Here is a 10,489-nt window from a genome sequence, read left to right on the forward strand (position 1 = left end):
CCTCTTGGGACAGAAAGTTTTCCATGAATGTGCCTATGATCTTTTTACCTCAGGGAGCCACATAGAACTGGCTTGTGCTGTTTTCTCCACCAATAGAGTTTTAGTTACTTGGTGATTCCATGTGTCCCTTTGACCTCCCCTCCTGATTGTGGTCTCCAGCACATCTTGTCCTGTATGACCTTTCCATTAGTGATAATCTTAAAGGGAGTACTCAGAAGAACACACATTGAAGGTATGCCCTTAGCAGCCCACTATGCAAAGGTTTTGAAGTTTCCACATTTCTTTCATGGTCCTGTGTTGATGGTGAGAACTATTTGCACTGGCAGCAGAGACTCAGACCTCTCCAGGCTTCTGGGTGCCAAGCCTTCTGTGCCTCAGTGATCTGCTGGAGTCCTGCCTTGTGGTTGGCAGTGAAGCCCAGGAAGCTCCGTTTGACCCAACACCTCTTGCTTTGTGGTAGAAACAAAGGCCAAGGGCCAGTGGTGGTCAGATGGGCCTGACACCGCACCCCCTGTGCACTCAGGAAAGCTTGCCTAGAGCTGCTCTCTACCCTGCCTGAGGCTCCTGAGCTCATTCACCCCATTCTGCCATAGGACATTTGGGTGTCTTTGCTCTTTCTGGAAGAACTAGTACCTGTTATACAGCTTCCCAGAATTGAGTTGAACACAGTTTCCCTTGTTTGTCAGGTCTTTCCTCCTTGAGCTTGGCACATTGGCTGTTTCCTGTGGTCATATGTAAACAGTACATGTTGGGCTTGATGAGTGTCCCCACTGAGCCCGGGGCTTTCCGTGGGCTGAGGACTCCTTCCTTGCCATTGTGCTTTTCACTCTTTCAACAAACACTGAGCTTCTATGTCATGTAAACATGGCGGCCTCTTTGTTCGTGATGAACTGCGCTATTGGTAAGTCAGGCAGACCTTGACCACTAAAGCCTAATGAGAGATGGGCCAGACAAGGCCAAAGTTGGATGGGCAACTCTTGGGGAAGGAAACTCACTTAGAGTATCTGTGTAAAGAGAATGCCTGGAGAAAGTGGTATTGGGGCTAGATTGGAAGGATAAGGAAGAATGGTCAAGGAAGAAATTCATATTCTCAGTGGAGAGGAGATGTCTACGTGGATCTGTAGGTGTGGGGAGCAAGTTGGGGACCATAGGAAGCCAGGATTTTAACTGGGGAAGCAGATTTGCATTTCAGAAAGGTCATTCTGGCTTCTGGTTGTTGAATATATTGGAGATAGACAAGTTTGGGAGAAGGAGAAGAGTGAAAAGGTTGAGGCAGTGAGCCACTTTGGCAGAGGTCCGGCCTGGCAGGAAAGGAAAGGTTGAGGGATAGTTGGTCATGACTAGAACGGACTCTAGTCTTTAGGAGAGTGTGCTATTAGAATTACCATTAAACAGATGGAGACAACAAGGCTCAGAGGGGAAATCCTGTCGATTTCATGGTTAGGAAGTGGAAAACTAGAAACTGACTCCAAGGCTGTGGTTTTTTCTGCAGCTATGGCCTCTGAGATGGAAGGGGTAGGTGGTGAGGGCTGTCAGCAGGCTGAGGAGCTTTGGTTTTCTAAGGACAGAGTAAAGAGAGGCACTCTGAAGGGCATGCTATCCCAAAGATGCCCCCAGCAGCCCATTATTCTTTACCTACTCTGCAACTTTTTTTTTTTTTTTACGATTCCACATTTCCTTCATGATCTTGGATTGATAATGAAAAGTATGTGCATTAGCAACGAAGACTCAAAACCCTGGGTACCTCAGTGGTCTGCCTGGAGTCCTGCCTTGTGGAGTGTCTTTATGCAGGATGGGGGGGGGGGGGGGGGCAGAGCCAGATTTGTATGTGAGATAATCTGACAGCTGTGTGGAGGCTGGATTAGTGGGAAGTGAGACTGAAGATGGGCAACCAGTGAGAAGGTTCATTATCTCCAGATGGGACATTGTGGGACCTGCAACCAAAGCTGCAGCAGGGGAGCTCAGTGGAGGGGGGTGTGGCGTGTGAGGTGTGAAGGGCAGACCAGATCTGGGTTAGGGAAAAGGGGAGAGGCAGGATGTGAGTAGGTAGGTGGCTGCTGTCAAGAATAAGGAACTGGGGTTACAATTTGGAATGCAAGACTGGTTTGTGAGTTTGAGGCACTCCAAGACACCCAGGCGGTGGCCCTTGGGCTGAGATAGGCATCAGGAAAGTTAAAGTTCAAGATTGTGCTGGCATCATACGAGAAGATAAATCACCTCTCCAGGAAAATGTGGAGTAAACTAGATATCCTCAAAGGAACTAGGCTTTATGGGAAATGATGACTGGGAGATGTGGGAAGGATAGAGCAGGGGTCACCAAAGTGGAGTAGAAGGAAGTGGGCAGAGGGCATGGTCGGTGGTGTCAGACGTCAGGCAAACCTGGTCACAGAATGCTGACTTGGTGACCTTGGGTAGCTGTTACAATGGAGCTAGAGCTGGGTTGCAGGAACTGGCCCTGAATAAGTAGCAGGCAGTGGAGGCAGAGAGATCAGGGATCTCCTGTGGACAACCTTGCTAGTGAGGAAGAGGTGAATGAAGAATTGGAGAGGAGGTGGGATTCAGTGAGCATTTGCAGTTCAGCAGAGGTGAAGTTGGAATTGATGACGAGAACTTTTCTAGGAAGCTAAGGGGGAAAAAAAGGAAGAGAGACCCCAAAAATAGAATATGCAAATATGCAGAGATGGGTGAGCTTTCTGAACAGATCTTTCTCCTGATATAACTCAAATTTGGCTGGGCTGACATGGGCTGGGCTGGCACAGCTTGCTGGGCACATGGGCCTAGGTTCTGCTCCTCGCCTCAGCCCCATCTGGCCTGGGCCCCAGACCAAGCTCTCAGATCTCTACTCTGAGGTGACTGCTTGTTTCCTCTGCCACAAGCCTTGGCAGCAACTGTTTGGTGAGGATGCTGGGGGAGTTTATTCACACGCCCCTCTGTTTGGCTCCCCCAACTCCCACAGTTTCGGCCTTTTCAGGCTCTGGGCCATGTTCATGTCAGCTTAGTTGCACTCTTGGTTCCTGTGGGCTTAGCTACGTCTGGTCCCATATACTCTACAGTTGCTGGTAATAGAATTCAGCCTTCTCCAGACCAGAAGTGCCTTTCACACCGGCCTAGGCACTGGCTGGCTCTGCCTAGGCAAAGCTAGGGCCCAGCAGTGCCATGGAATAGTGCTCATTTATCAGGCTCTCTGCTGGGGATTGAACTGGGGACTCACTGCACTATCTCAGTGTATTCTCATAACGACCTTGAAAAGCAGGGTTTTATTACCCTGTGCCCATGAGTGCTGTCCATTAGGAGATGTGACTAAGTGCTGGGAAACCAGCCTTTCCAGGGCTTGGGTGAAAGTGTCTCCGACATAATCCGGTCATTGCACTCACCTAGGCCTTGTCCCCTATCCCACAGTCTGTCTGGAAGCTGCCTGGGCTGAAGAGTTTATTTAAACACTCATCCTGAAAGCAGCAGCTGAGGTGTTGGAGGGGAACAGGTTTCTAGGTCAGACCCACCAAGGGTAAGGTCACTTCTCCAGGCATGGCCTGTGTTCTGGGAGTCACATTGTGTCCTGTTTAACTTTTTTGGGGTTTTTTGTTTTGTTTTTTGGTTTTTCAAGATAGGGTTTCTCTGTGTAGCCTTGGCTGTCCTGGACTCACTTTGTAGACCAGGCTGGCCTTGAACTCACAGAAATACACCTGCCTCTGCCTCCCACGTGCTGGGATTAAAGGCATGTGCCACCACTGCCTGGCCTGTTTAACATTTTAACATAGGTGTCCGGAGATACTGACAATGTGTGTATTAGAGATGCCAGGCACTCCAGAGCTGGGTTGGGAAATATTCAAGGAGTTGAAATCATACCAAGTAAGGCAGTACAGGGCAAGTCTAAGGTGGAGGGCTAGAATAATCCTTTGAGTGAGGACAAAAAAAAAAAAAAGGGACTGGAGGGATGGTTCAGTGGTTATGAGCACTGGCTGCTTTTACAGAAGACCTGGGTTTGGTTCCTAGCTCCCACATGACAGATTATAACTGTCTGAAACTCCAGTTACAGAGGATCTGATGCCTTATTCTGGCCTCTGCAGGGACCAGCATACACACAGTGTACCCACTTATATACAGGCAACATACTCATACATAAAAAAACAAATCTTGGGGCTGCCTGCTCTTCCAAAGGACCCAGGTTCAATTCCCAGCACCTGTGTGGCAGCTCATAACTGTTGTAACTCCAAGATCCAACATCTTTACACCAATGCACATAAATTAAAATTAAATTAAATTAAAAAAATCGTACAAAAGAAAACAAATTTCTTTTGTGTATTCTCATTTCTTCTCCTCTTGGGTCCCAATTCAATAGGAGTTCTTAATCCCAGAGAGACTCTGTTAATGGTGAGAAATGGGGCCATGGTGACCTCTGAGTAAGAACTATCGGATCCAGATACCTGGTGTTTCAACCTTAGAAGACAGAGCCTCTACTGATGATTAAAACAGAAGCAAGGGAGCCAGTCTGCAGCCTCTGCTGCAGCTGCTGAGATCTATATACAGCATGATCTGTAAAAGAGATGCAGGCAGACTAGACTGCTTAGCACCTACCGGAGGCCTAGCAGAAGTTAAATAACTGACCGACCATGCTCTCAGCACCCACCAATTAGACTCCAAGGAAAGCCCCATGAAAGACCTTATGGGGACTGGGGTTATTTACCCTGATTTAAAAATAAAAGCAAAGCTAGGCGGTGGTGGCGCACGCCTTTAATCCCAGCACTTGGGAAGCAGAAGCAGGTGGATCTCCATGAGTTCGAGGCCAGCCTGGACTACAGAGTGAGTTCCAGGGCAACCAGAGAGCTGTTATACAGAGAAACCCGGTCCCAGAAAAACCAAACCAAAAAAAAAAAAAAACCCCAACGAAAAAACAAAAGAGATGGTTCAGTGGTTACCTATTAAGTATTCAGTTTAAAAATGCCTGTAACTCTAGCTCCAGGGGATCCAACACCTCTGGCCTCTTAGGACACTTGTACATGTACACACACACACACACACACACACACAAACGCGTGAGTTAAAAATAAATCTTTTAAAAAAATTTCAAAGAACGACCTAAATTTGTGAAGGGGTTCTATTTTATAAAGAGTGAATAGACATGCCTGTGTAGCTTGAGAGGGCAAACTTTGGACCACTTGAGGCATTCTTCCAGAGGAAGCAGCCTTAGTGCAGAGCTCAAGAAGATGGGCAGAGTTGTCCCACCATGGAGTACATTGTCACCAGAAGCATGCACTTAGAGGCTGTGTGAGGCCATAAGGGCTGTGGTAAGGGAGGGCTCCCAAGTTGTCTTTTGAGTGCTGCTTTTGGTCCTAAGAAGGCACAATTTGGGTTCCTGCATTCATGAGAAAGGGTGGATGCCTTGGGGATCACAGGTCTATATGTGGTAGGACGCCCAAGGATCATATCAGAGCTGGGTGGGTCCTGGGACCCTATGCTATGGAGAGCATAGTAAAAGTACATGCATTCCAATATCCATGCAAGGAGGTGCAGAAGGTGGGGTGGGATGAGCATGCCTTGTCCCCATCCAGAAAGGAGCTAGGTCAGGAAGACAGCTGCTTTACTTCCTCTTTTTCATTTTGTAAGCAAAGTTGGAAGCCAACGGGGACCACAAGAGAGTAAGGCCCTGTCAAGAAGAAAAAGGAGGCCAGGCGCGGTGGCGCACACCTTTAATCCCATCACTCGGGAGGCAGAGGCAGTCTGATCGCTGTGAGTTCAAGGCCAGCCTTGTCTACAAAAGGAGTCTAGGACAGCGAAGGCTATACAGAGAGATCCTGTCTTAAAAAAAAAGAAGAAGAAGAAGAAGGAAGAGGAAGAAGAGGAGGAGGAAGTGGGAAAGGAGGACTGAAGGAAGAAAGAGGAAGAGAAAGAAGAAGAAAAGAGGGCTAGGTGCCTTGGCACACACCTGTAATCCCAGCACTCAGGGAGGCAGAGGCAGGCGGATCTGTGAGTTCAAGAAGAGCCTGGTTTACAAAGCGATTCCAGGACAGCCAAGGCTACACAGAGAAACTCTGTCTCAAAAACAAAACAAACAAATAAAACCCAAAACCAAAAAAGAAAAGGAGGAAAAAGGAAGATAAAGAAGAAAGGAAGAGGAGAGTGGGAGGAGGAAAAGAAAAAGCAAGAAACAGAGGCTTGGCCTGGGGCAGGGCATTGCCTAATAACTTAGCAGCCAAGCTGAGACATGAAGCTCCCAGATCCATCTAGTCAGGAGATGTTGTTAGAGCCTATGGGTCCCATGTGACCTCATGTGATTGTCTCTGTTCCAGGTCCTGGAGACTAAGAATGGAGGCTCAGAGATGGGTTTCTGGCATGGGAAAGGGCCCAGAGGGAGGAGCTTTTCTCTGGGAAGCTTTGGGAGTTACTGTCGGGTCCCAAAGATATGTCTGTTTTAGAGTTAACACCAGGTGGCGCTCTCACCACAAGCCCACTGAGGAGTCTGAGCTGTCTCAGCCTTAACGGTGAAGGAGTGTAGCTCTTCCCTGCCAGTTCCTAGTCTTCCCTAAATACCCTCCCCCTGCGGATTTTGACATTTTGATCTCATTGGGTTTTAACAATTTAGGGTAGAGGTCAAATAAAAATGCATCTAGGGTGACAGATAAAGGTATAGGGTGGCACTGGGCAGTGCTGACCTGAGGGGCTAAGCAGTGTGTATTGATTTTGAAGTCTTTCATCAGAGTTGGCAGATGGTAGGCTCTGACATGGCCTAGGTTAAGTAAGCAGGAGCTTGAGAATAAACTGATGGGGGGCTGGAGGGGTGTGTGTGTGTGTGTGTGTGTGTGGTGGGTGAGATGTGGTACTGGGATCTGTAGAGCCTAAAGAGCTCTGCACTCCTAAGTGTGTGGCCATGGACAATGGGAACTAAAGCTGTTGTGCCATGCCTGTGAGATGGACTGACGTGGTGTGCTGGAGGTTCCGGTGTGCTCTACAACCCGTTTCTCTCTCCCCCCATCCCCTCCTCCCCTTCCCCCCCCCCCCCCCCCCCCCGCTCTTATTCTGTGTATATGGATATTTTGATGTTTTGCCTGTTTACATGTCTGTCCACCACATACATGCAGTGCCATCAGATCCCCTGGAACTAGAGTTATAGCTAGTTGTGAGCCACCATGTGGGTATTGGGAATAGAATGTGGGTCCTCTGGAGGAGCAACCAGTGGTTAAATTGAGCAATCTCTTTAGCTCCTAAAACCCGGTATTAGGCTGGAGAGAGATGGCTCAGAGGTTAAGAACACTGACTGCTCTTCCAGAGGTCCTGAGTTCAATTCCCAGCAACCACATGGTGACTCACACCCATCTGGTGCCCTCTTATGGCCTTCAGGTGTACATGCAGGCAGAGCACTGTATACATAATAAATAAATAAATAAATAAATAAATAAATATATCATTTAAAAAAAGTAAAATTTGGTATTATTCGCCCTTGTCAACTTTTTGTTTCATTTTGCTTCTGAGACACGGTTTCTCTGTGTAGCCTTGGCTGTCCTGGATTCACTTTGTGAACCAGGCTGGCTTTGAACTCACAGAGATCCGCCTGCCTCTGCCTCCCTGAGTGCTGGGATTACAGGCATGTGCCACCACATCTGGCTACCCTTGTTAACTTTTTTGAGTTATTTGGTGATACTTTAATTTGATGATATCTTTAAGTCAGAGAGTTTGAGCAAAGACTTAAGTTTCAACTTCAGTTGAGAAATCAGACCACCTATTTACTGGGTGTTTTGTTGGCCCCTGAGGTCTGGAGCTGAGTACCAGCTAACCTGTAAACAGCATTCCAGAGGTCCAGCCCATTCAGTTTGCTCATGACCTGCCCGGTATGTTTGCCTCTGACAATAAGGGATCATGAAGGTGAGTAAATAGTTCCTGTTGACAGCAGCAGGCCTGGGCAGAGCCCTAATAGCAGGGATGGGACCCTACATATGAAAATTGGTATGATGGTCAACATGTGTGCATGTCGGATTTCCTCACTGAATCCTTACACTTCCCTTAGGCCTCTTGTTGGGGTAGGTCATTCCTGCAAGGCTGTGTATGGTCATGGAACCAGGACTGGGGAAAGCCTGAAAGTGGAGAAACAGACTGAGTTTGGCTGCGAGGGGGAGGGGCTTTGTTGGAATAGTGAGATAGACCTCAGGACCTCTGCTGCTTTTGGGCCGTGAAGCTCTGATCTACACGTACCCAGATCCTTTGATTTCCCAAGGACACTGCTTGGGTCTGGCTGCACCTCCGCTGCCCACACGGTGCAGCCCTGCATCATTTCCAGTAGTCTTGTCTCCCACGCCTCCAATTCTGGAGTCCTGGGAGGGGAAGCACAGGGGTGCCCCCCTCCTGCAGACTTGTCATCTGCATCTGTTGCTCTTCTGGCTATTTTCCCATTAACTGGTCACAAGTAAGGCTTATGCCTTGTAGGCTCAAGAGCCAGCTTTGGATTCTATTGAGGCAAGCAGGCCCATCACTACCTATATTATTTTGATTTCCTGGTGTTACTTGAGTCAGGAACTCCAGAACTATTGCTGGTACCTGTTCCCTTCTGTTGCTTTCCCCTCTATAGGACGCAGGAGCGGGCTGCCATCTGGCCTAGCTCTTTGTCCCAGGGCCTGTCTTGGGGAGATGATGGCCTTCAACACCACTTCTCACTCCAGCGTGCAGCCTGGAAAAAAATATTCTTTGGCTTCTACCCCTAGTTTCCATCTGTTCCCTATTGCTTAAGAGGCTGAATCTGGCCCCTGGCCTGCCCTTCTGCCCAGCACGGGGTAACCTAGCCCTGTCTGGGTCTTTCTGAAGACTGTTTGGACCCAGACTGCAGCCATATACCAGAGGCAGCAGTGCAAAGGGCACATTTTACTGGTGGAAGCTAACATGTTGGGCCTACAGAGGCCACCTGAGTTAAAGTTCCAGCTCTGTCCCTATCTACTTGTGGGAGCCTCTTATGCCTTAATTTCCTTGCTTATATAGAGAGATGAATAATAGCACCTAGCTCCTAGGATCATGAAGACGAGTTAAAATGAGGCAGTGAAACATGCATGTGATAGTAACCATGCTATTAGCAATCTTTATTAAGAGTCAGAACACTTGCTGGGTGTGGTGGCACACACCTTTAAGCACAGCACTCAGGAGGCAGAGGCAGGCGGATCGCTGTGAGTTCGAGGCCAGCCTGGTCTACAGAGCGGAACTTGGCTTCCTGTGTTGATTCCCTCATTTCCAGTTGACCTCAGACAGATTCCTGTTGTCCTGTATGCCTCAGTTTCTTCCCTAACATGGACTTATGCTTTCTTACTCAGAGGAAAAAAATTCAGGTCTGGCAGGAATGATGTAGGCGGAAGTGTGTTGCGTTTTGAGTTACTGTGCACATGGGGAATGTTTTCATTTCAGATGCACTCGAATTCTTGATTCTTAAAGGCAGGGATGGATGATTTCTTAACTTGCCTCAATCATTAACAGAAATGAAGGCGCTGGAGGCCATACCTGCCCAGCAAATGAGTTGTTGGGCTGGAAAGAAAGCGTCATTCTCAGAAGCTACTTTAGCCTGGCCTGGTTGCCAGCTTTAGGGCCACAAGATTTGAGTGCAGGCCTGGGAAGGAGTTCTTGGGCTGTCTACAGCCTTCTCTCTGGGTTTTTGATCCTAGGCATCATGAACCTAGCCCTGCAGTGTTTCTAGACCCCTCCACACATACCAGTGCTAGAGATCTGGAGGAATTCCCCTTAGCGGCCCCTTAGGAGTGGAGAGACTAGCTAGAAAGCAGGATGTAAAATTGGCAGGGCTAGGATTCCTGGTATCAAGACCTTCATGCCCGTGGAGCAGTGAAGAAGGCGGGCTCTGAGGTCAGGGCATTCTGCCCAGTGTCTTTGCTGGTGTCTGCAGTATGCTCAATATGTCTGGGTCTATGGGTTCTGAAGGTCGAGCCTTTGTTTACCTCCGTTCGCTCCTCCTCACCCAGTCTGCTCTTGGTGCAGTACACCTTAGGCTCCATAGACAATTAGCACTAGATAAGGACCGGCTGAGCTGGTTGGGTTTCCCAGTCATGGCTCCCTGGGGTACAAGCAGAGGTGGGGAGTCTGAACCATCTCTGGCCCAAGGAACATGGGAGACACTTTTACAAAGAACAGACAAAGTGATTCTGAGACCATAAGCTAATGGCAGAGTTCCCTGGGCTGTTGAGGTGACTGCAGAGGGGCTGGGGCCTGGACCCTCAGAAGGTTGACCTTACTAGGTAGCTGACTGAGCCTTAGGCAGAGAAAGAGATCCCTTCAACGGGTCTGACCTTGCCTTCCCGACTGCGACTGCGAGTCTTGGGCATGCAGGATGTTCCCCTCACTTTCTTCTTGGGGAAGGGGCCTTCCTAATTATATCCCCCTCAGCTCACATGGAAATGAGTTTGGATTTTCTGAGCATACACCAGCTGGCTGGGGGGAGGCGGCCCAGAAGGCTGCTGGCTGGGGAAGGGAGGAGAGAGGAGAGGGAGAGGAGGGAGCCAGGCCAAGA

Source organism: Acomys russatus, chromosome 14 (genome assembly GCF_903995435.1).
Source record: "Acomys russatus chromosome 14, mAcoRus1.1, whole genome shotgun sequence".
Taxonomy (NCBI): domain Eukaryota; kingdom Metazoa; phylum Chordata; class Mammalia; order Rodentia; family Muridae; genus Acomys; species Acomys russatus.